Genomic DNA, 22000 nt, shown 5'->3' on the forward strand with positions numbered 1-22000 from the left:
ACAGCCCAGAACTCTTAATGATTTAGAGATGATCTGCAAAGAGGAGTGGACCAAAATTCCTCCTGACATGTGTGCAAACCTCATCATCAACTACAGAAGACGTCTGACCGCTGTGCTTGCCAACAAGGGTTTTGCCACCAAGTATTAGGTCTTGTTTGCCAGAGGGATTAAATACTTATTTCCCTCTGCAGAATGCAAATAAATTCATATACTTTCCACAATGTGATTTTCCGGATTTAATTTGTGATGTGCTATCTCTCACTGTTACCAATAACCTACCCTTCAATTATGGGCTGCTCATGTCTTTGTCAGTGGGCAAACTTACAAAATCAGCAAGGGATCAAATACTTATTTCCCCCACTGTATACTGTCATCTACCAACATTTGCTTATTTCCGATCAGAAGAAAAAGGGCAACCTTCGAAAGCTAATCAAGAAATGTATTACGTCCAATAAAAAAGGTATCATCTTATTTTCTTTTCCATGTTTTATTTCTATTGATTGTCATGTACTTGTGACCTGGCTTGGTCACTGTTGGAAGCAGGATGCTGGGCTAGATGGACCATTGGTCTGACCCAGTATGGCTATTCTTACGTTCTCAGAGAAGAAGGGAGAAGTTTGGAGAGATCCTGCAGCTTACAAGCAGGAAAGGCTGACATGGAAAGCCAGGAGCTACGTCTGTGCTCAACAGGAGAAATGTATAAACTGCAGCTGTAGAAGCCCAAGGATTAATGAGACCCATCATGAGCATGTAACATAGGAAAATATAGGCAGATAAAGACCGTATGGCCTATTCAGTCTGCTCATCCATGCCATCTAGTCTCCCTATCACTCCCTCAATACTAGGACTAGGGGGCATGCAATGAATCTACAAAGCAGTACATTTAAAATGAGTTGGAGAAAATATTCCTTCACTCAATGTGTAATTAAACTCTGGAATTCATTGCCGGAGAATGTAGTAAAAGCAGTTAGCGGGGTTAAAAAAAGGTTTGGATGTCTTCCTAAAGGAAAAGTCCATAGACCATTATTAAATTGAACTTTGGGAAAATCCACTATTTCTGGGATAAACAGTATAAAATATTTAGTACTTTTTTGGGATCTTGCCAGGTATTTGTGACCTGGATTGGCCACTGTTGGAAACAGGATGCTGGGCTTGATGGACCTTTGGTCTGTCCCAGTATGGCAGTACTTATGTAGAGATCCTATGTACTTGTCCTAAGCTCAACAAACACAGAAGAAAGCGGACCTTCACAATGGAACAACCAAGAAAAGAACACAGCGAAGGTGACAAGATGGATGACGCCAAACAAACTTCTACTGGACTAAGAAAAAAGTTCACAGCAAGAGTTTATTCTTAAAAAACTGGACTCGACACGAGTCGTGTTTCGGCCGTTCTGACCCTGCATTTTTTAGCATTAAATCTTAGCTGACAAATTCCAGACCATTTCCTCTAGCTTTGATGAGTCCTTCCTCATGTTATCCACACCATCAGGGGTGTCTACCCTATTGCAGATTTGGTATCGTCCACAGAGGCAAACTTTACCAGACAGCCCTTCCGCAATATCGCTTACAAAAATGTTAAAAAGAACTGCCCCAAGAAGTGAACATTGTGGAACACCACACTGGTAACATCCTTTTCCTCAGGATGAGCTCCATTTACCACCACCCTCAACCAATTCCTAAACCAGGCAGTCACATTAGGGCCACTACCAAGTGCACTCAGTTTATTTATTAGTTGTCTAAGTGGAACCGTGTCAAAAGCTTTGCTAAAATCTAAATATACTACATCTAGCACTGTCCCTCGATCACTGGTCAAGTGGAGGGGCATAATCGAACGTCGCCGGCCAAATAGATCGCCGGCGATCTATGTTGGCGGCAGCGCTACAGCTGACCCGGAACCATATTATCGAAAAAGATGGCCGGCCATCTTTTTTTTCGATAATACGGTTTAGCCCGGCCAAATGTCGTGGACTTCGCCGGGTTTGAGATGGCCGGGTTTGTTTTTCAGCGATAATGGAAAGTTATGTCGGCCATCTCAAACCCCGGCCAAATTCAAGGCATTTGGCCGTGGGAGGAGCCAGCATTTTTAGTGCACTGGCCCCCCTGACATGCCAGGACACCAACCAGCCACCCTAGGGGTCACTGTGGTGGACTTCAGAAAAGCTCCCACGTGCATAGCTCCCTTACTTTGGGAGCTGAGCCCCCCAAACCCACTACCCACAAATGTACTGCACCCACTAAAATTGCTCCAGGGACCTGCATACAGCCTCTAAGACTTATTGCTGCTGTATAACTTTGGCACACCAGTTCACACCTGAAGACTAATCTCTCTGAAAAAGTCCTTTCTTGAAATAAGCACGTTTACTCACAGTTAACTGCAGATCAGAGGTTGTGCCCCACTGGCAAAGAGTCCCTTGGTACTAAGATTAGCAGTAGGTCAGAGCTGGCACAATGGTGTACAATGTCCTCTTTCAGCACCATTCAAGGTAAGAACTACGTTCTCTAACGTGGGTAACACAGGAAAGGGAACTAAAACTGGCTTACAAAAATGGCCACTACCGCATGGACTACAACAGGAAACAAAACAGGGCATACTCTGACCCAGTTAGCAGGGGGGAAAAGCACCATGGGAGTAGAGCCCAGTACCCTACACCCACCACAATGCATTGCTAATGTGACTCTGCAGGGCACCTAACAGAAAAGGTGTCACACTCACCTGAGAGCCACATCGCAACCAGGGAAAGGCTGTCGGAGGATACAACACATTCTGCTGTCATGGAGGTGGGTACAGTATTTGAAGCTGGCATACAGGCTGGCAAAAAAGGTTTTTAGTTTTATTTTTTTAGTTTGGAATGGGATTGGTGACCCCTGGGGGAGTATGAGAGGTCATCCCCCATTCCCTCAAGTGGTCATCTGGTCATTTGGGGCATCTTTTTGAGGCTTGGTCGTGAAAATAAAAGGACCAAGTAAAGCCGGCGAAATACTGCTTAACGCCGCTTTTTTTTTTCATTATCGGCGAAAGCCGGCCATCTGGTAGCCACACCCATGTCCACCCATGTCCCGCCTTCGCTAATCTACTGGCACGCCCCCTTGAACTTTCGCCGGCGAAGCAACGGGAAAGCGGCGATGCTGTCAAAAATGCCGCTTTCGATTATACCGATTTTGCCGCTTTTAAGAAATCGCCGGCCATCTCCCGATTTGTGTCGGAAGATGGCCGGCGATCACTTTCGATTATAAGCTGGCTAGTCAATGAAATTAATCAGATTTGTCTGACAAGACCTGCCACTAGTGAAACCATTGTTGCCTCGGATCCTGTAATGTATTGGATTCCAAAAATTTTACTATTCTCTGTTTTTACAATTCCATTAATTTACTTACAATAGAAATCAGACTTCACTGGCCTGTAGTTCCCAACCTCTTCTTTACTACCGCTTTTGTGGAAAAGGACCACATCTGCTCTTCTTCAGTCCGCTGGGACCACTCCTGACTAGAAAAGGATTGAAAAGGTCAGCCAGTGGGAGCTGCTAGAACTTCCCTAAGTTTCTTCAGTACCCTTGGATGTATGCCATCCATTGCTTTCCCTACCTTTAGTTTAGCCAGCTCCTCACAAACAGCGTCCTCTGAAAATTGTCAGGTTGACAACACATTTTGTTTGATTGGACAATAAACTTTTGCCTTGATTTAGTGGACATTGTGTGTGGCGTCTTCCACTTTTGTGTTAGTTTTGTGCCTTTCTGTGGAAGATTTTTTTTCCTTTTTTGGATTGTTTCGTTTGCTAGTAGCTGATCCACCTTACACTAAGTTTCATCACAATAGAGTAGTTCTTCACATGCACTCTGAGGTAGTGTCGGAGTTCCATCTTAATCAGTCGGTTGTTCTCCCAACTATTTTTCCCAAAACCACATGCCCATCCTAGTGAGAGTATACTGCATACCTTGGTTTGCAAGCGAGCCTTAGCCTTCTAAACCCATAGACAGTCCACCCATCTTTTGTTTCTTTTGACCCAAACCAGATGGGGGTAGCCATTAGTAAATGCACACACAATTTCTACCTGACTAGCAGATTGCATCTCCTTTACTTATGCCCAGGCTGGGTTGACTCTAGAGGGTCATGTCAAGGCTCATAATATCAGAGCCATGGTTACATCGGTAGCCCTCTTGAGGTCATCCCTTGTGGAGGAGATTTACAAAGCTGCAACATGGTCATCTGTCTGCACATTCAAATCTTATTACTGCCATGAGGGGCTGGTTTTCAGTGGAAGATTTTACATAGATAAATGTCGTTCAAGCATGAGACACCTCTGGATACTGCTTTCTTTATGAATGAAAAACAATTGATACCCAATGTGACAGTTCGAGCTGGTAGTCTTAAAGAACTTGTTTGGTGTGTAGAATCCAATTCTTCCCCCCGCCCTGTTTTCTTTGGTTCCAGGCTGCACCTTCACAACTAGTATGTGAATAGTTTCAGATTAACTGACTTTCAGACCTGGACATTTTGAGTCCCTATTATTGTAGCATGGTTGTTTTTCGTGAGCCTGGTAGCTAGGGATTCCCAACTGAGCTTGTGAGAATACAATTGGCCTGATTGTCCTCAGAGAAAGCAAAGTTACTTACTTGTAGCAGGTGTTCTCAGAGGACAGCAGGCCAAGTATTCTCACATACCCGCCCATCTCCCCTTGGAGTTGTGTTCTTTAGCTATTTTACATGACTGAGGGACCCTGTGCTCGCGCATTGGGCGGGAATGCACCAGCATGTGAAGTGGGACACTGCTAGAAAGTTCTGTATTAACTTCTCTAGTCAGCATCCGTGTCAGGTGGGAAGGTACTAGCACATGTGCAATGGGACAGTGCTAGAAAGTTCTATATTAATCTCACTAGTCAGTGTCCACACCAGGCTCCTTTACCCAGCTGTGAGAATACTTGTTCTGCTGTCCTCGGAGAACACCTGCTACAGGTGAGTAATTTTTCTTTACTCCTGCTTGACCTTGGAAAAAGCAAATTTACTGACCTGTAGCAGATGTTCTTTGAGGACAGCAGGATCAATATTTTTGCTGCCTTACCCACCTCCTCTTGAATTCTCTCAGCTGCTGTATTAGATTGAGCTGATTCTGCGTGATGATAGCACTAGCCTCAAACAACCTGTGGAGACCAAATACTACCAGGCACAAAAACCAGCCTAAATCTTGGTAGGGACATCTGCACTTACTCTGAAGCAGATGTGAATATGCTATCAGAAAATATGAATAGGGCTTTGAAAATGAAGACCATGTGGGTATTTCTCCTCCTTGCCCTAACTCCACTTTGAATCTACCCCCTTTTTAATATAGGTAAAAGTAGCCATACTGTTCACAGTGTAGTTAACATTTAGCTTTTGAGGGGCTGGTTTTCAGTGGAAGATTTTACATAGATAAATGTCGTTCAAGCATGAGACACCTCTGGATACTGCTTTCTTTGAGTGAAAAACAATTGATAGGGTGGTTGGGCATAGAGCAAGAAGGGTGAAACTCTGGTAGTGCTACAGCAGGGGTAAATTTGAATCGGAGACTAAACTTAATCCCCCACTAATTCACTGATACTCCATTAACTGCATGTTACAAGATGCTAGCTCAATCTTGATTTGCTAATATATCTCCCAATCCAGTTGGTAGTACAAAGCCTGAGACTGGTATTGCATCAGTTATTGGCAGCTTAGATGGCTCTACAGTCATTAGCTGCTGCCATTTTATGTTTCTGGGAAGCCTAAATGCTCTGCAATGACAGGAATTAGTCCAGTCCTTGTAAAGTGAAATGAATTACTCAATGCTGGCAAGGAGACAACAATTCTTGAACCAGGACCCGTAAGTCCCAAAATACATTTAACAATGCTGTATTGGCCAGTCCCAGTGTCAGCAGCCATTTTATGGCTTACCAGATGACTTCAGGCCATCAGGTATAGGATGCCAGTTCTGGTTTTAACCTGCTGTAGTTCCAATTTTACATAGGTATTATTTTGTGTATGTGTGTGTGTTGGGGGCAGGGAGGGTACGTGGAGGGCCCCCTCTCCTGGCCAGATGATGTGGGTGCTAATGCTGAATTGGTCCCAGGGCTCTGCAGTCAATATGTCTTTGCTACCCTTTGCACTCCCCCCCCCCCCCCCTGCGTGAGCAGGCAAAATACATTGATGCTTCTTTTCTTATCAAATTTTTGGAAATAATAGAGAAACCAAGTTTCTGGCCTCCGCCTGTCCCAAAAGAGTTGGCACCATCTGGTAATATAAACTCCATTGGATGATCATTGACGCAGAAGGACAAATAAGAGTTGATGCATTTCCATATCATTATGAGAAAACCCCAGATAAAATGTCAGATTTATGAAGTGAAAGCAAATGTACCCTTGAAGAGACTTGGAAATGTAGACAAAACCTAGGATAAATCAAAAGTAGTGTGTGGCATATAAAACACTTGTTGAAATGCCAGACAAAGTCAGCAGGAGATGTGGCCCAATAGAGATAGACAAAGAATACCAACAACTTGCATCTTTAATTACTAGATCAAATGCAATGAGCAGACAAGGGGAACAGAAGAGGTGTAAGAAGCAGAGCAATGCAAGAGCAATGCTGCCTGAGATTCCTTGTGCGTGAGTTAAAATTTCACTAACTTTTGTGAAGAAGAAAGTTTCTTGGTGGGTCTGATGAGGTAGTGTGACACCAGGAAAAGAGCTGATCTAGGGTGCTACATTGGATTTCTTTTATTAGACAGCTATAGGAGGTAAGACCACCTCGAAGGACTGATGGTATATTTTGGTTTGTTTTATTTGTACATAAGGCTTCTGATTTTAGTTTTCAAATCAATGCGAATAACACCCTGATGCAATAAAATAAAGAGATAAATTAAAATAGATGTTTACTACTACTACTACTTATCATTTCTAAAGCGCTACTAGATGTACGCAGCGCTGTACACTTGAACATGAAGAGAGAGTCCCTGCTCGACAGAGCTTACAATTTAATTAGGACAGACAAACAAGAGATAAGGGAATATTAAAGTGAGGATGATAAAATAAGGGTTCTGAACAAGTGAATAAGGGTTAGGTGTTAAAAGCAGCATCAATGTTTACTGGATAAACAGCAGAAAAAGTGTAATTCTGGAGGGCAATTCTAGCTCAGTATCACACAGACAATGCCACAGGTCCCAATCGTCTCCATCTGCTGTGTCACAGCCAAGTTATGGGGCCTCTTGTTCTGATATTTTTTATCTTTATCCACCTTTCTTTCTTCCTTCCTCTTTCACTATTTTCTAGTTCTAGCTCTGCCTTTTTCTTTTATTTGCTTTCACTTTTTGCCTGTGATTAATGATCAGAAACTCTATATAAAGGGTTCAGTACCCTTGCTATATATTTACAAGTAACAATAGGTTGAGTGTTCCTAAAGTTGAACTGGTAGGAAGAAGTCCAGATGATAACACTGGTTGATTGCAGCCTGTTTATTAGAAGCAGATGTTGGTGAACAGCTGTGTGGGGTTTTTTTTTAAATTAAGTTTTCTAATTTTTACATTCTCTTAAAGAACAAGAATATGATGACAAAGGAAAAATATTTGTACCACAAAATGTGTATGGTACCATCATCCCAAAACTCCACATCATGGATAGAAAGGAAGAGAAAACAAAATAAGGAAATAAAACAAAACTAAGGAAATTAAGAGAACAATCTCCACATCCAGATCCCAGTTCAATGACTCCAAATCAAAACCCTCAAGCTGGCTTCTGATCCTAAATAAAGGCATCTAAATACAAGGAGTCAAAGAAAGTACAGTTGCATACCTGTAATTGGGGTTCCCTGTAGACAGCAAGGAAATACATCCACACTTCACGGTGATGTCACCTGACTGTTGCCTGGGTCCCACAACCCTTCCCCTAATTAAGAATAAGTATTTTTGAATTGTTCAGGTGTGTGTAGGAACTCCCACCCAGTATAGCAAGCCCTGCCTCTTCTCAGTTCTTTGAAGCCAATCAGAAAGCGGAAGCATCATGATCATGAAAGGGGAGGGAGGCTGCATTTCCCTGCTGTCTACAGAGAACATCCATTAAAGGTAAATAACTATGCTTTCTCTTGAGATAAGCAGGAGAAACACAGGCACACTTCACGGTGACTGCAAAGCAAGGTCATCCTTTGTGGCATGGGTATCGGTGACCAACAGAAAGTTTGCAGTATATGCCAAGGTTGTGTAAGACAGCCTGTCCAAAAGCAATGACCTGAGAGTGTGCCGAGTCCAAACAGCAATGCTTCATGAAGGCAGGGACAGAGGACCGGGTTGTTGTTTTGCAGATAGCAATTGGTGGTGTGGCTCTAACATTGGCTATTGAAGCCGCTGTTGCCCACAGTCAATGGGCTCCTATTATAGATGGAGGATCTGTGTCAGAATGAAGGTAGCAGAAGTTGATACAGTCAGAAACCCAGATGGAGAGAGGCATTTTGTGTTAGCAAGCTTGGGTTGTTAGGATTGAAAGTAGTAAACAGTTGTGTGAGGACTGTTGGATAGTATTGGTCTTGCGGCGATAGTAAAGGAGTGGCTCACCTGCAATCTAACATGCAGAGTTTCCTCTGCGGGAGTCGCATGTGGACTGGGGATTATGGACAGGGGACTAAGGACAGGTTGATATGGAAATCTGAGACCATATTGGGAAGGAACTTTGAGTGGGTGTGTTGTAAATCTATTTGGAAAAATTTGAGTATAGGGAGGGTAACATATTCTGTGTCATGGACAAGATTAGACACTACAAGACAAATCAGCTTTTTTACTGCATGGCTCCAGCTCTATAGAATGCATTCCCAGCTGTTCTTCTCCTGGAACTTTCATTCCCAAAATTAAAGGCTGCCCTTAAAACTCATCTATTTAGATTGGCTTTTGGAAAGACAATAGGGAGAGATGCGGGCACTGATTGTCTGACAACTATGTTCTGTCTTGGATGAATGATTAAGAGTCTCCCCCCCCCCCCCCCCCCCGGGTTAATCTGTAATAAGATTGTTGCTATTCTTTTTCTCCCTGTTCTATTAGACAATGGAGTTATTTTCTGATTTTTACTTTGTAAACTGCTGTGTTAATAACAGTATATCAAATACACTGAAACCATAAACCATACATTACTAAAGCTTGTAATTCACAGAGAGGCCCTGTTACTAAGCCGCCTAAGGCTCTACCGCATGCCCAACGCATGCCAAAATGGAGTTATCGCATGGCTCTTGTGGTAATTTTATTTTTGGCGTGCATCTGATATGTGCGGCCGAAAAAATAAATTTTTTCCAGCTGCGCGTAATGGACGCACGCCAAGTGACATTTGGCGTGCGTAGGTCAATACCACTAGGTCAATGGCTGATGGTAAGGTTGCAGGCACAAAATGGATGCACGGTAATTTTGATTTTGCTGCACGTCCTTTTTTGGCAAAAAGTTAAAAAAAGGCATTTTTTACAGGTGTGCTGAAAAATGATTCTGCGTGCACCCAAAACCTGCGCCTACACTACCGCAAGCCATTTTTCAGCACACCTTAGTAAAAGGACCCCTGATTCTTTGGTTGATGTTATAGCCACCAAAAATAATGTTTTCTAAGCCAGGGGTGGAAAATTCTGGTCCTCGAGAGCCCCAGGCAGATCAGGTTTTCAGGATATCCACAAGGCAATCATGTAGGCCTTTGAGGTTCTGAGCCAGGCCATGTGCCAAGCACTGATAGCTACCACTGTAGTTTCTGGATTTCATTTTGAAGAGCCCTTAGGAGAGCAGAGAATTTATCAAAGACATCCAATGACTCCTCCAGTTGGTGAAGAAGTTAGGGATGATAGTGGAGTATCTGTAGCTGGTACACCACAGTTTTTAATGTGAGCATTACTTTATTTTTGTTACATTTGTACCCCGCGCTTTCCCACTCATGGCAGGCTCAATGCAGCTTACATGGGGCGATGGAGGGTTAAGTGACTTGCCCAGAGTCACAAGGAGCTGCCTGTGCCTGAAGTAGGAATCAAACTCAGTTTCCTCAGTTCCCCAGGACCAGAGTCCACCACCCTAACCACTAGGCCACTCACTCCACTCCTTGAAAAGCGCTTCTGCCCATGGACTCCAGGATCTTTTGATCAGGTAGGAAGGTTTAACTGAGACTAATGATTTTATTTTCTTAATGCCTGCCTCAGATATCTCAGCAGCCTAATTTTTAGCACACAGTGGGCTAGGGAACTGGGTTTGATTCCCATTGTGACTTTGTTCCCTGAGCAAGTCACTTGACCTTCCATTGCCCTAGGTACAAAAACTTAGATTCTGATCCCACTAGGGACAGAGAAAGTACATGCATATAATAAATGTAAATCTGGTTGTACCACACAAAAGTGGTATATCAAATCCATTCAGTACTGCCCCTACCACCACCACCACCATCACTGACTGGTGGAGCAATTAGGTTTGATTATGACCTGGCCCGGGGCATTATAAATTTGTACTTCAGTTGAGTCTAGTGCTACAGAGAGTGTTGTCTGCTGGGTAATCAATTGAAGATCCTGTGGAATCTGGTGATCTGGGAGGGCTGTGACCTCTTTTAGAGTGCTGCAGGTCTGGAGCATGGCTTGAAAATCCTGCTTCTCATGTGAAGTGTGTGTGAAAGTTCTAAGGCTTTTGAGATCTGCAGAAAGTGTGGGTAGCAATAGTGGTTCCCAAACCTCATCCTGGAGGCACCCCAGCCAGTCAGGTTTTTCGGATATCCACAATGAATATTCATGAGAGAGATATGCATGCAGTGGAGGCAGTGCATGCAAATATCTCTCATGAATATTCATTGTGGATATTCCAGAAACCTGACTGGCTGAGGTGCCTCCAGGACCAGGTTTGGGAATCACTGTACTAGTGTCTCCTAAGGAAGTAGGGAAGGAGGCTCCCTAGTCAGTTGAGGCATCCCAGACTGGTGTGAGTGGAAATTCTGGAGCATACAGTAGGTAATTGGAAAGGGGGATGTGGACCATGCTTCACTCTCTAGGGCAGTGTTTTTCAACCAGTGTGCCATGGGAATTTTTTGTCACTCCTGTCGTGTCCCCCAGCCAGCGACCCGGCATTATAAGATTTCTTCTGTGGCGGTCAGCGGCAGCAATTCAGACAGCCTGCTAGTGCCAGCCTCCGAGTCTTCTCTCTGACGTAACTTCCCACTTCCGCATAGGTGGGAAGCACCAGAGAGAGGGCTCAGGCTGGCACAAGCAGACTATCTGAATCGCTGACTGCTACAGGAAAAAAGTTGAGGGAAAAACAAGCTAATTTACCCAGTTTGTATACCCAGATACCACAAGGAAGATAATGGAACCTTCATACTAAATCTACTTTAAGCTGGCCATACATTAATTGGCTCAATTACAGTGAGTCCTTAGGTTTGATTTGATTTAATTTTTGGCATGTATATTCCACTTAACTGTAAAGTTCAAGGTGGAGGACAATCCAGTCAAACAGGCAACATTATACAAGGTTAAACTTAGCCATACATATAAATGACAATTTACAAATGTATCCTGTAAGTAGTTGCATTCAATGTGTGTGTTCCTGTAGCAATTTGCTAGTTCTCATAGTGAAAATTGTATGATATTCAGATAGTGTCCATTTGGTATGGTCTCATTACGGGAGTAGTTTATAAATGTGTGCCTGCTGGGAGGCTATTATAAATGAATTTAGGCCTACAGATTGGATGCAGTGAAGAGATGTGATCACCACAAGCATTGTATGTATGTGTGTGTGTGTGTGTGTGTGTGTGTGTGTGTGTGGTGGTGGTGGTGTGTGGGGGGGGAGGGAGAGAGGAATTCACTTTAAAATTCTTTTTGAATGCATGTTATTTGTGGATAATTCAATTATCTTTGAAGTGTATTGTTGCTCTTTTGCCAACTTGTGTTTTCAATAAGAATATCAACTATACAGATAACATAATGATTGAACTTTAAATCAATCTTAATGCTTGTTTGTTAAATGATAGACATCAGTTTTTTAAAATATATATTTTATATAATTTTTATGCCTTGTCAGTGTGCAGTGAGATGAAAAATGTTGACAATCACTGCTCTAGGGGTTGGTATGATTACAGTTTGATTTCTCCTACCCAGGGAGAAGTGGGAGTTATTGCGGGTGGGGAAGGTGGGGTTACAATACCTTGTAGCAGGGCAATAGAGTCCTGCACCAATCTCTGGGAAAAGTTGCAGAAAGGCACTGCTAGCCTCAGTTGAAGCAAGGTAGATGTCATCTCTGGGGTAAGCATGGGCATGGTATTGGTCTTGCTTACCTTGAATGAGGGAGTAGCCAAGTCTATGTGAGGTTTGAGGCAGAGACAACTTGTAGCCTGCAGAGATGAGGGTCTCTGAAGAGGCTTTCGTATACTTTTCATTAGCTTTTTTAATGTCTTGGTCTGCTGATGTGGAATATCCCCGATCTGCCTTATACTACGCAAGTTTAGGGGGTTGGGACAGTGCACCAATTTTATCTCTGTGTGAAGCCCCCTACAGTGGTGCTCTGTTCATGGGAAAACTGCAACCCTTCACTGCAGCTGTAGTGAGTTTGATTGCAAAGGTCAGCATTGAGGGGTGGAGCATCACTGGCTGTGACTGCTTCTCTTTTTGCCACTGCTAGTTGGCAAGAGACCTGATAGTTGAAGCAGCACTGTGAACAGCCTCCCTCAGCAGTGGAGTTGGGCCTGTGGGGGAGATGGTCATCGGGATTGCTATGGCAGACATGGTAGTTGTATTCCTGGGGCAAGGGAATTCTGAAGTTGGAATCCTGTCCCTGTCTTGTTAGTGTAATTTCTGAGGAGATGTGAGAAGAGCATGACTAGTTAGCCAGGTGGATGAAAACAAATGGGGAGAATGACACCATGAAGCGTGCCTGCACTTTCCATATTAGTTGCTGGAGAATACATATTTTCTACTCTGAGATAGTACAAAGCACTTGCAGGGAAGACAAAGCCGCAGCGGAGAGAGTAAATGAATTCTTTGCTTTGGTCTTCACCGAGGAAGATTTGGGTGGGATACCGGTGCTGGAAATGGTATTCGAAGCTGACGAGTCGGAGAAACTTATTGAATTCTCTGTAAACCTGGAGGATGTAATGGGGCAGTTCTACAAACTGAAGAGTAGCAAATCTCCTGGACCGGATGGTATTCATCCTAGAGTACTGATAGAACTGAAAAATAAGCTTGCGGAGCTATTGTTACAAATATGTAATTTATCCTTAAAATTGAGCGTGGTACCAGAAGATTAGAGGGTGGCCAATGTAACGCCGATTTTTAAAAAAGGTTCCAGAGGAGATCTGGGAAATTATAGACCCGTGAGTCTGACGTCAGTGCCGGGCAAAATGTTAGAGACTATTATTAAGAACAAAATTACAGAGCATATTCAAAAGCATGGATTAATGAGACAAAGTCAACATGGATTTAGTGTAGGGAAATCTTGCCTCACCAATCTACTACATTTCTTTGAAGGGGTGAACAAACATGTGGATAAAGGGGAGCCGGTTGATATTGTGTATCTGGATTTTCAGAAAGCGTTTGACAAAGTACCTCATGAAAGACTCCAGAGGAAATTGGAGAGTCATGGGATAGGAGGTAGTGTTCTGTTGTGGATTAAAAACTGGTTAAAAGATAGAAAACAGAGAGTAGGGTTAAATGGTCAGTATTCTCAATGGAGAAGGGTAGTTAGTGGGGTTCCCCAGGGCTTTGTGCTGGGACCGCTACTTTTTAACATATTTATAAATGACCTATAGATGGGAGTAACTAGTGAGGTAATTAAATTTGCTGATGACACAAAGTTATTCAAAGTCGTTAAATCGCGGGAGGATTGTGAAAAATTACAAGAGGACATTGCGTGACTGGGAAACTGGGCATCTAAATGGCAGATGACGTTTAATGTGAGCAAGTGCAAAGTGATGCATGTGGGAAAGAGGAACCCGAATTATAGCTACGTCATGCAAGGTTCCATGTTAGGAGTCACGGACCAAGAAAGGGATCTAGGTGTCGTCGTTGATGATACGTTGAAACCTTCTGCTCAATGTGCTGCTGCGGCTAAGAAAGCAAATAGAATGTTAGGTATTATTAGGAAAGGAATGGAAAACAAAAATGAGGATGTTATAATGCCTTTGTATCGCTCCATGGTGCGACCGCACCTTGAATATTGTGTTCAATTCTGGTCACAGCATCTCAAAAAAGATATAGTGGAATTAGAAAAGGTGCAGAGAAGGGTGACAAAAATGATAAAGGGGATGGGATGACTTCCCTGTGAGGAAAGGCTAAAGCGGCTAGGGCTCTTCAGCTTGGAGAAAAGGCAGCTGAGGGGAGATATGATAGAGATCTATAAAATAATGAGTGGAGTTGAACGGGTAGATGTGACGCGTCTGTTCACGCTTTCCAAAAATACTAGGTCTAGGGGGCATGTGATGAAGCTACAATGTAGTAAATTTAAAACGAATCGGAGAAAATGTTTCTTCACTCAACGTGTAATTAAACTCTGGAATTCGTTGCCAGAGAATGTGGTAAGGGCGGTTAGTTTAGCGGTGTTTAAAAAAGGTTTGGACGGCTTTCTAAAGGAAAAGTCCATAGACCGTTATTAAATGGACTTGGGGAAAATCCACTATTTCTGGGATAAGCAGTATAAAATGTTTTGTACATTTTTGGGATCTTGCCGGGTATTTGTGACCTGGATTGGCCACCATTGGAAACAGGATGCTGGGCTCGATGGACCTTTGGTCTTTCCCAGTATGGCAATACTTATGTACTTATTGTAAAAACAGTATCCCCAGTGCAGATGGTTCAGGGCAAGAAAACTTTTTTTTTTTTAGACTGGGTGGCCCATGAGACATCTAGGTGTATTCTTTACCCACAAAACGGTACATCCTTAAACTTAAAATAAGTCCGCAGAACTGTTAACTTGGTTGGTAACATTTGTGTCAGAGTGAGACAAGTCTGTCTTGTGGATATAACTTGTAAATCTTCAAGAAATGCTGTTAAGTCCATGCTTTCTTCAGTAATAGTTTCAACAAGAGATGCTATTGCGTCTGAGGAAGGCCTAGATTGAAAGAAACAATTAATACAGTACAATTTCAATTATCCATCCTTTGCTAATCCAACCATCTGGCATATCCAACAGACACCCCAGTGATGTCATCGTATTGCCGTTAAGAAGCACACGGCTTCTCTTCCTGTTTTCCGGTTTCACATGCTGCAAGGAAGCCATGTTTGAGCTGAGACCATGTGTCTCTGCAAGGGAACCATGCTTTGAAGCTGATACTCTTTCATGCACCCCTCATCACCATTAAGAAATGCGTGACTTCTTTTCCATTGAAGTTTAAATTTGTGACCTTGCTTTTACAGCATTGCAGCAATTTTTGGACCTGGGACCCCACTTTTGCAGTAAGGGAACTGTAGAGGTTTTAAGCTGAGACCTTGCTTTTAGAGCATGGCAGCAATTTTTGGCCAGTCAAAAGAGGAAAAAAGTTGTTTTGTCTTTAGAGCAGAAACTTTTGCAGAAAGGAAGTGATAAAGTGAACATTTAAAGATGTTTTGAGCAGAGACCTTGCTTTTCCTGCCAGGGAACCACTTTTGATCTGAGACTGTGCTTTTGCATCAAGTGAACCATGGTAAGACACTTGTGCACAATGAGTTTTATGCAGAACAGTACTGTATTTACACTTATTGCTGTTTGTTTACATTTACAGCACTTACATAAGAACATAAGAATAGCCATACTGGGTCAGACAAATGGTCCATCTAGCCCAGTATCCTGTTTCCAACAGTGGCCAATCCAGGTCACAAGTACCTGGCAGAAACCCAAATAGTAGCAGCATTCCATGCTACCAATTCCAGGGCAGGCAGTGGCTTCCCCATGTCTGTCTGAATAGCAGACTATGGACTTTTTCTCCAGGAACTTGTCCAAACCTTTTTTAAGCCCAGATATGCTAACCTCTGTTACCACATCTTCTGGCAATGAGTTCCAGAGCTTAACTAATCGTTGAGTGAAAAAATATTTCCTCCTATATGTTTAAAATATATTTCCATGTGACTTCATTGAGTGTCACCTAATCTTTGTACTTTTTGGAAGAGTAAAAAATCGATTTCACTTCTACTTGTTCTGCACCACTCAGGATTTTGTAGACCTCAATAACATCTCCGCCTCCCTCCTGCACAGACTGACTTCAGAGACATTCCAATCTGTTTTTGAGATGTGCCTTATCTGAGACATTCCAACTTGTTTTTGTATGCATAAGGAAAAGTTACTTTTGGTAAAAGACAGGAAATTTTAAAAGGTAGTATAGGGTATTATCGATTAAAGTAAAACTGAAAAGCAATTCTTAAACCATCCATTACATACATTCAAAATAAACTACTTTTTTTCTTCCTTTTTAATCTGAGAATTTTATTTTTCCATTTGATTTAGTCCAAGTTTTTCTTCTGATTTTCTCTGTTTTTTTCCAGGGTCTCCTGTCCATTAGACACTTTTCTCCATGTCCACCATCCATCTTCTCTCTGCATTCCTATCTGTCCTGTCCAGCCTGTCTCTCTGTGTTTCTGTTCATGTCCTCCCTACATATTCAGTATTTGTTCACTTAGTGCCTCTATCCTACTTTTATATTCACCATCTCCCCTCTGTGTCTCGATCTTGCCTAGTCCAACATCACCGCTCTGTATTCCCATTCTTTCCCTTTGATCAACATCACCCCTCTGTGTCCCTAACCCACCCCATTTTCAGCATTGCTCCTATGCTTATTCCATTACCCAGCATCTCTTCTCTGTGCCCTGTCCATCCTGTTTCTCTCTTTCCTTTCTCCTGCAAGGGGATGTATCTCTTCCTTTATTTTTAACTATATGTCATGGTAACATAGCAGACAACAGCAGATGAGGCCCAACTCACCCACCCAGTCTGCATGGTTGTTCTCTCTCACACTGCTCTAGCTAAGGAGCTCACCTGCAGGAGGCTGCACCTTCTACTCCATACCCTTAGGTAGAGACTGTAGCCAAGTCAATAAAGGGTGCTAAAAGTTAGACAGCAAAAACTGGGTGCCAAGCTCGTATTCTATAATGGCACACTTGATTGCCAAATACTAGCTGTTTCCAAATTGATTAAGGTTTTACTACCCTGCTCTACAGGATCACCTTCCAAGTGGCTTACAGTCTAAAATAGAAAAAAGAAACAATAAAAAGCAACAGGAAGACATGATATGAATAATGAGAGTAGGAGGGAAGAACTACAGTATCAGGACAGAGGTTGGGGAAAGACAACAGGCCTGCTACAGCTGCCACAAGGACTTGCATCTGAGAACTCGCTGGTAAAGAATGTTGGGATTTAATAAAAAGCATCTGAGAACAAATGAGTCTTAAGATTAGTCTTAACCTTATCCAAAGAAGACTGCACATGAAGGGAGACTGGAAGGGAATTTTACAATTGAGGACCTTGGACAGAGAATATTGCATGTCTTGTGTGTTCATAAACTATTTCACAATAACATATTTTCACCCTTACATATATGCAGATGACGTCACAATCTACATCCCGTTCAAACATGATCTAAATGAAATCACCAACGAAATCAACCAAAGCTTCCACACAATGCACACATGGGCAGATGCATTCCAACTAAAACTCAACGCAGAAAAAACACAATGCCTTGTACTCACCTCACAACACAATACAAAAAAATTCTCCGCCATAATCACACCATATTGCTCTCTCCCTGTCTCACAAAACTTGAAAATTCTTGGAGTCACCATTGACCGAAACCTCACTCTTGATACCCACGTGAAAAACACGATGAAAAAGATGTTCTACTCCAATGGGAAACTCAAAAGGGTAAAACCGTTCTTCCCGAGATACATCTTCCGCACCCTGGTACAGTCAATGGTACAGTCATCTAGACTACTGTAATAACGCAGTGTACGCTGGTTGTAAAGAGCAGCCTATCAAAAAACTCCAAACTGCCCAGAATACTGCCGCCAGACTCATATTTGGAAAAACTAAATATGAAAGTGCAAAACCCTTAAGAGAGAAACTTCACTGGCTCCCACTTAAGGAACGAATTGCGTTCAAGATCTGAATGATTGTACACAAAATCATTCACGCACACACCCCAATCTACATGCTAAACCTCGTAGACCTACCTCCCAGAAACACCACAAGATCATCCCACAAATTCCTCAACCTGCAGTTCCCCAGCTGTAAAGGACTAAAATACAAGCTGATGCATGCCACTACCTTCTCCTACTTGAGCACGCAGTTATGGAATGCACTACCTAGAGACTTGAAAACAATCAACGAAACAACTATCTTTCGCAAATCTCTGAAGACATACTTCTTTAACAAAGCCTACAATGAGAACCGATAACCGACAGCCTCACTAATATACCCCACCAACCCAATTAGTTATGAAAGCCCACCCTCTATAACTACCCTAATTACTCCCTTCCTTCTTCTATCCTTCCTCACTCAAACTATGCACAATTCTACTGTATCTGATATCCTGGTATGACAATGTGGCTGCAAATAGGTGGGAAAATGTGGGATACAAATGCAATAAAATAAATAAATGAATAACTGGGCACAAATAGGTGGTTTGTGCCTAGCTGAGAATTCTGGCTGGGCTGCAAGAAGATGTAAAAGGTAGAGGGGTTCACCATAAGTTAGGATTTTGAATACTAATAGTAATATCTTATAGGTGGGTAATTGGGAGCCAGTGTGCATCTTTGAGCTGAGGAGTAATGTGGTCGTATTTCCATGTGTTAGAAATAAGACACATCGCAGTATTCTGAATAATCTGTAAATGGCTAAGTTCTTTTCTCCCAAGTTGTTTGTAAATGGAGTTGCAGTAGTCTAATTGTATAATAACCAGAGAATGAACCAATATATTAAGAACAGATGGGAAGATTAATGAACGGTAACGTGCCCAACTTTAGGCACAACCACTTATGCCATGTCTGTAGCTGGTGTAAATTATGGTGCACGTATAAAAGCAAGTAGTCTATAAAGCCTGTGCAAGGTTATTTAGACTGCCCCTCCTACGTTAACGCCTCCTTTGCAGTTGCTTGTGAGAAAAGTTGGGTGCTCAGTTCAGCAGTTGTCCATGTAACTAACTTCCACCTCTTTCTCTAATCGGTACCACCTGGTGTATAACATCAATTATTGGTACTTATCTCCAATTAAGTGCCAATTTAATACCAAGTAGCTAATTATGTTACACATGTAACATAGTGGAGGAGTGGCCTAATGGTTAGAACACAAGTCTTGACATCCTGAGGTGCCCAGTTCAAATCCCACTGCTGCTCCTTCTGATCTTGGGCAAGTCATTAAACTCTCCATTGCCTCAGGTACAAACTTAGATTGTGAGCTCTCCAGGGACAGGGAAATACCTAGCGTACCTGAATGTAACTCACCTTGAGCTACTACTGAAAAAGGTGTGAGCAAAATCTAAATAAATATAACTTACCCTATTCTGTAATGGGGTACACAATTACACGTCTAACTTTAGGCCCCATTTATAGAGTTTGAGGGCTTATTGCCCATGCTAGATGATTTACACCTCCCTGCTTGTGCGATACACATGCAGAAATAAGGGTATATAAACAACCTTTCTTATTGAACTAACTCAGTACATACAGTTACCCTGGGCTTAAGTGATGTGTTGTTTTGTCATTGAGCTGGTGAAAAGTCCAGAGTTCTTGAAAACTAGTCACAGGGGTAGTGAATTCAGTAAAAGCTCTATAATCCTGGAGGAAAACAGAAGAAACTGTAGGTCTAGCAACAAACTGTTGTATTGATGCTCCTTTAGTGCTGTGTGTGTGGAATTGCTCCCCCCCCCCCCCCCCCCCAAATATTCAAAGCCAGAAATGGCCACTGACTAGTTAAATAGCATTTCGGGACCTAACTGCAAATATTCAGTGTGAGATAACCGGTCAGTTTTCTCCCCTGAGCATGCGCAGTTAGCATCAAAAAGCTAACTGGCTTTAGTCAGCACTGACTGGCTAAGTTTAGTGGACAAATCGGACTGCATAAATAGCAGTCCTATCTTTGCCCACTATTAACTGGTCACTGCTGAATTTTCATTTAGCCGATTAAGTTAGCCCCAGCCAAAAAAATATTCAACGCCAGTCACTGGAAATAGCCTGGCATTGAATATCTGGGTAATAGAAATGTTCTGGGGATTATATTAACAGGTTTCTTCTAGTATTGTGAAATATATAGCACTATAGAAACCTCCCAAATCTAATACATAAACTAACAAATCTTATACTTTGTAAGGTAGTGTATAATAATATTTAGTTGTGCTAACATGCAGCATGTTTCGCCAAATTGGCGTCTTCAGGAGAACGATTAAGAAGAACAAAAATCTAAAACAAAAGCAACCACTATTATTATTAAACACTACTACACAGTCAATTACATCACTTTTATGTCATTCAACATATACGCTGTAAAACTCATAATTTATATGGGGGCTCACAGGAGGGAAACAGTCCACAGTCCCATCAAGTTCGGAGAAATGCCAACGCAAGCGCACATGCCTTTTAAAGTAATTAACATTACTGAAACTCTATCACATGTGTGTGACCGCCCACCAATCAATGGCTTTGTTGAGGCCTCTGGGAAATGTAGTTTGCCATCTGTAGATAAACTGAGTTCCTTTTCTTAACAGCTGTGAAACCACATTACCACAACTAAATATTATTATACACTACCTTACAAAGTATAAGATTTATTAGTTTATGTATTAGATTTGGGAGGTTTCTATAGTGCTATATATTGAATATCTGGGGTCAGCACTGACCGGGGCACTCATGTGGCCTGCCTCCCTCCAGCTGAATATTGGCCCTCTTGTTTTTAAAATCACTTTATGTGTATAAAAGTTCCTGAATCTGTAGCTGTTGGCACGTCCTGCTGCATGCAAAATTCATTGTGGATGGAAGGAGCCATGTGAAACAAGGCAGAGGGAAGGGAAAATGAAATATGAAGGAATGCAGATGGCTCAGTGAGGCACCGTCTAACCTGCTTTGTGGTCAATTGTCATGTATGATATGGCAAGAGAAGGCTAAAACACCGAATTTGATGGCAGATGAGGACTGTCAGACCTATCTAGTTTGCTGAATTTAATTCCTGATACATTGCCAAGGTCTCAGATGATCTCTGGCTTCCCTGTGACTGTGTAGCTCACCCCATACAGAAATTGCTCATCATTGCTAATACTGAAGTGGTTTTGAAGCCAGCATGCACCGCAGGGACCAGCAACTCATAGCTCTTCATTTACTTCAATAGATTAAATGCTACCCTAAAAATAAAAACTACTGCAGTTTAAAGCCCATCAGCTCAGGCTTTACGAGCGATTTGCCCAATTAACTTTCAGGTCCTTAATGAACATTGAAGGGGGAAAAAGCATGTAATAGCTCTGCTAAGTGAAGCCTCCTGCGCTGATGGCATTTTGGTCCCTCAGACACCAATGCTACATGTTAATATTGAGACGCCTACTGTTTCCTGCTTTTCACCTCCTCCTCCTCTACAACCAATCTTTTCATTGGGACAAGATGGCTTGCTCCCTCAGCGTTTACTGAAGGTTTTTTGGTTCTGCCACTGGCTAATGGACACTGTAAATCTAGATGAGTGACAGCAGCCTGTGCTAGGGAGAAAAGATGCTTACAATACCATTAAAGTTTAAGCCCACAGCAAATCAAACCGTTTAAATCTCTTGAGTATAAATTATCTTGTCATGGTTTTTGTCATGTTTGCTGAACTGATTTTTCCAGTAACACCAACTTTGGCATCTGTGTAGTACTACCAGGCAATACACCACTAACCTGCATATATGGGGTACAGACCATAGAAATCTGTCCAGCACTGGTCCCACTTCCCAACTACTGGAGTTGCCATCGATGCCCTGTCCAGCCTTGATCCTGATCTGTGTTTGCCATACCATAGAAGTTTGCCTGGTGGTCTTGCTGCCGTCAAAGCTCATTCCAGTTTTGAGGCCATTTAAGTTTTGTTTTAGTTGGATTCCA

The sequence above is a fragment of the Microcaecilia unicolor genome, chromosome 11 (genome assembly GCF_901765095.1).
Source record: "Microcaecilia unicolor chromosome 11, aMicUni1.1, whole genome shotgun sequence".
Classification (NCBI taxonomy): Eukaryota; Metazoa; Chordata; class Amphibia; order Gymnophiona; family Siphonopidae; genus Microcaecilia; species Microcaecilia unicolor.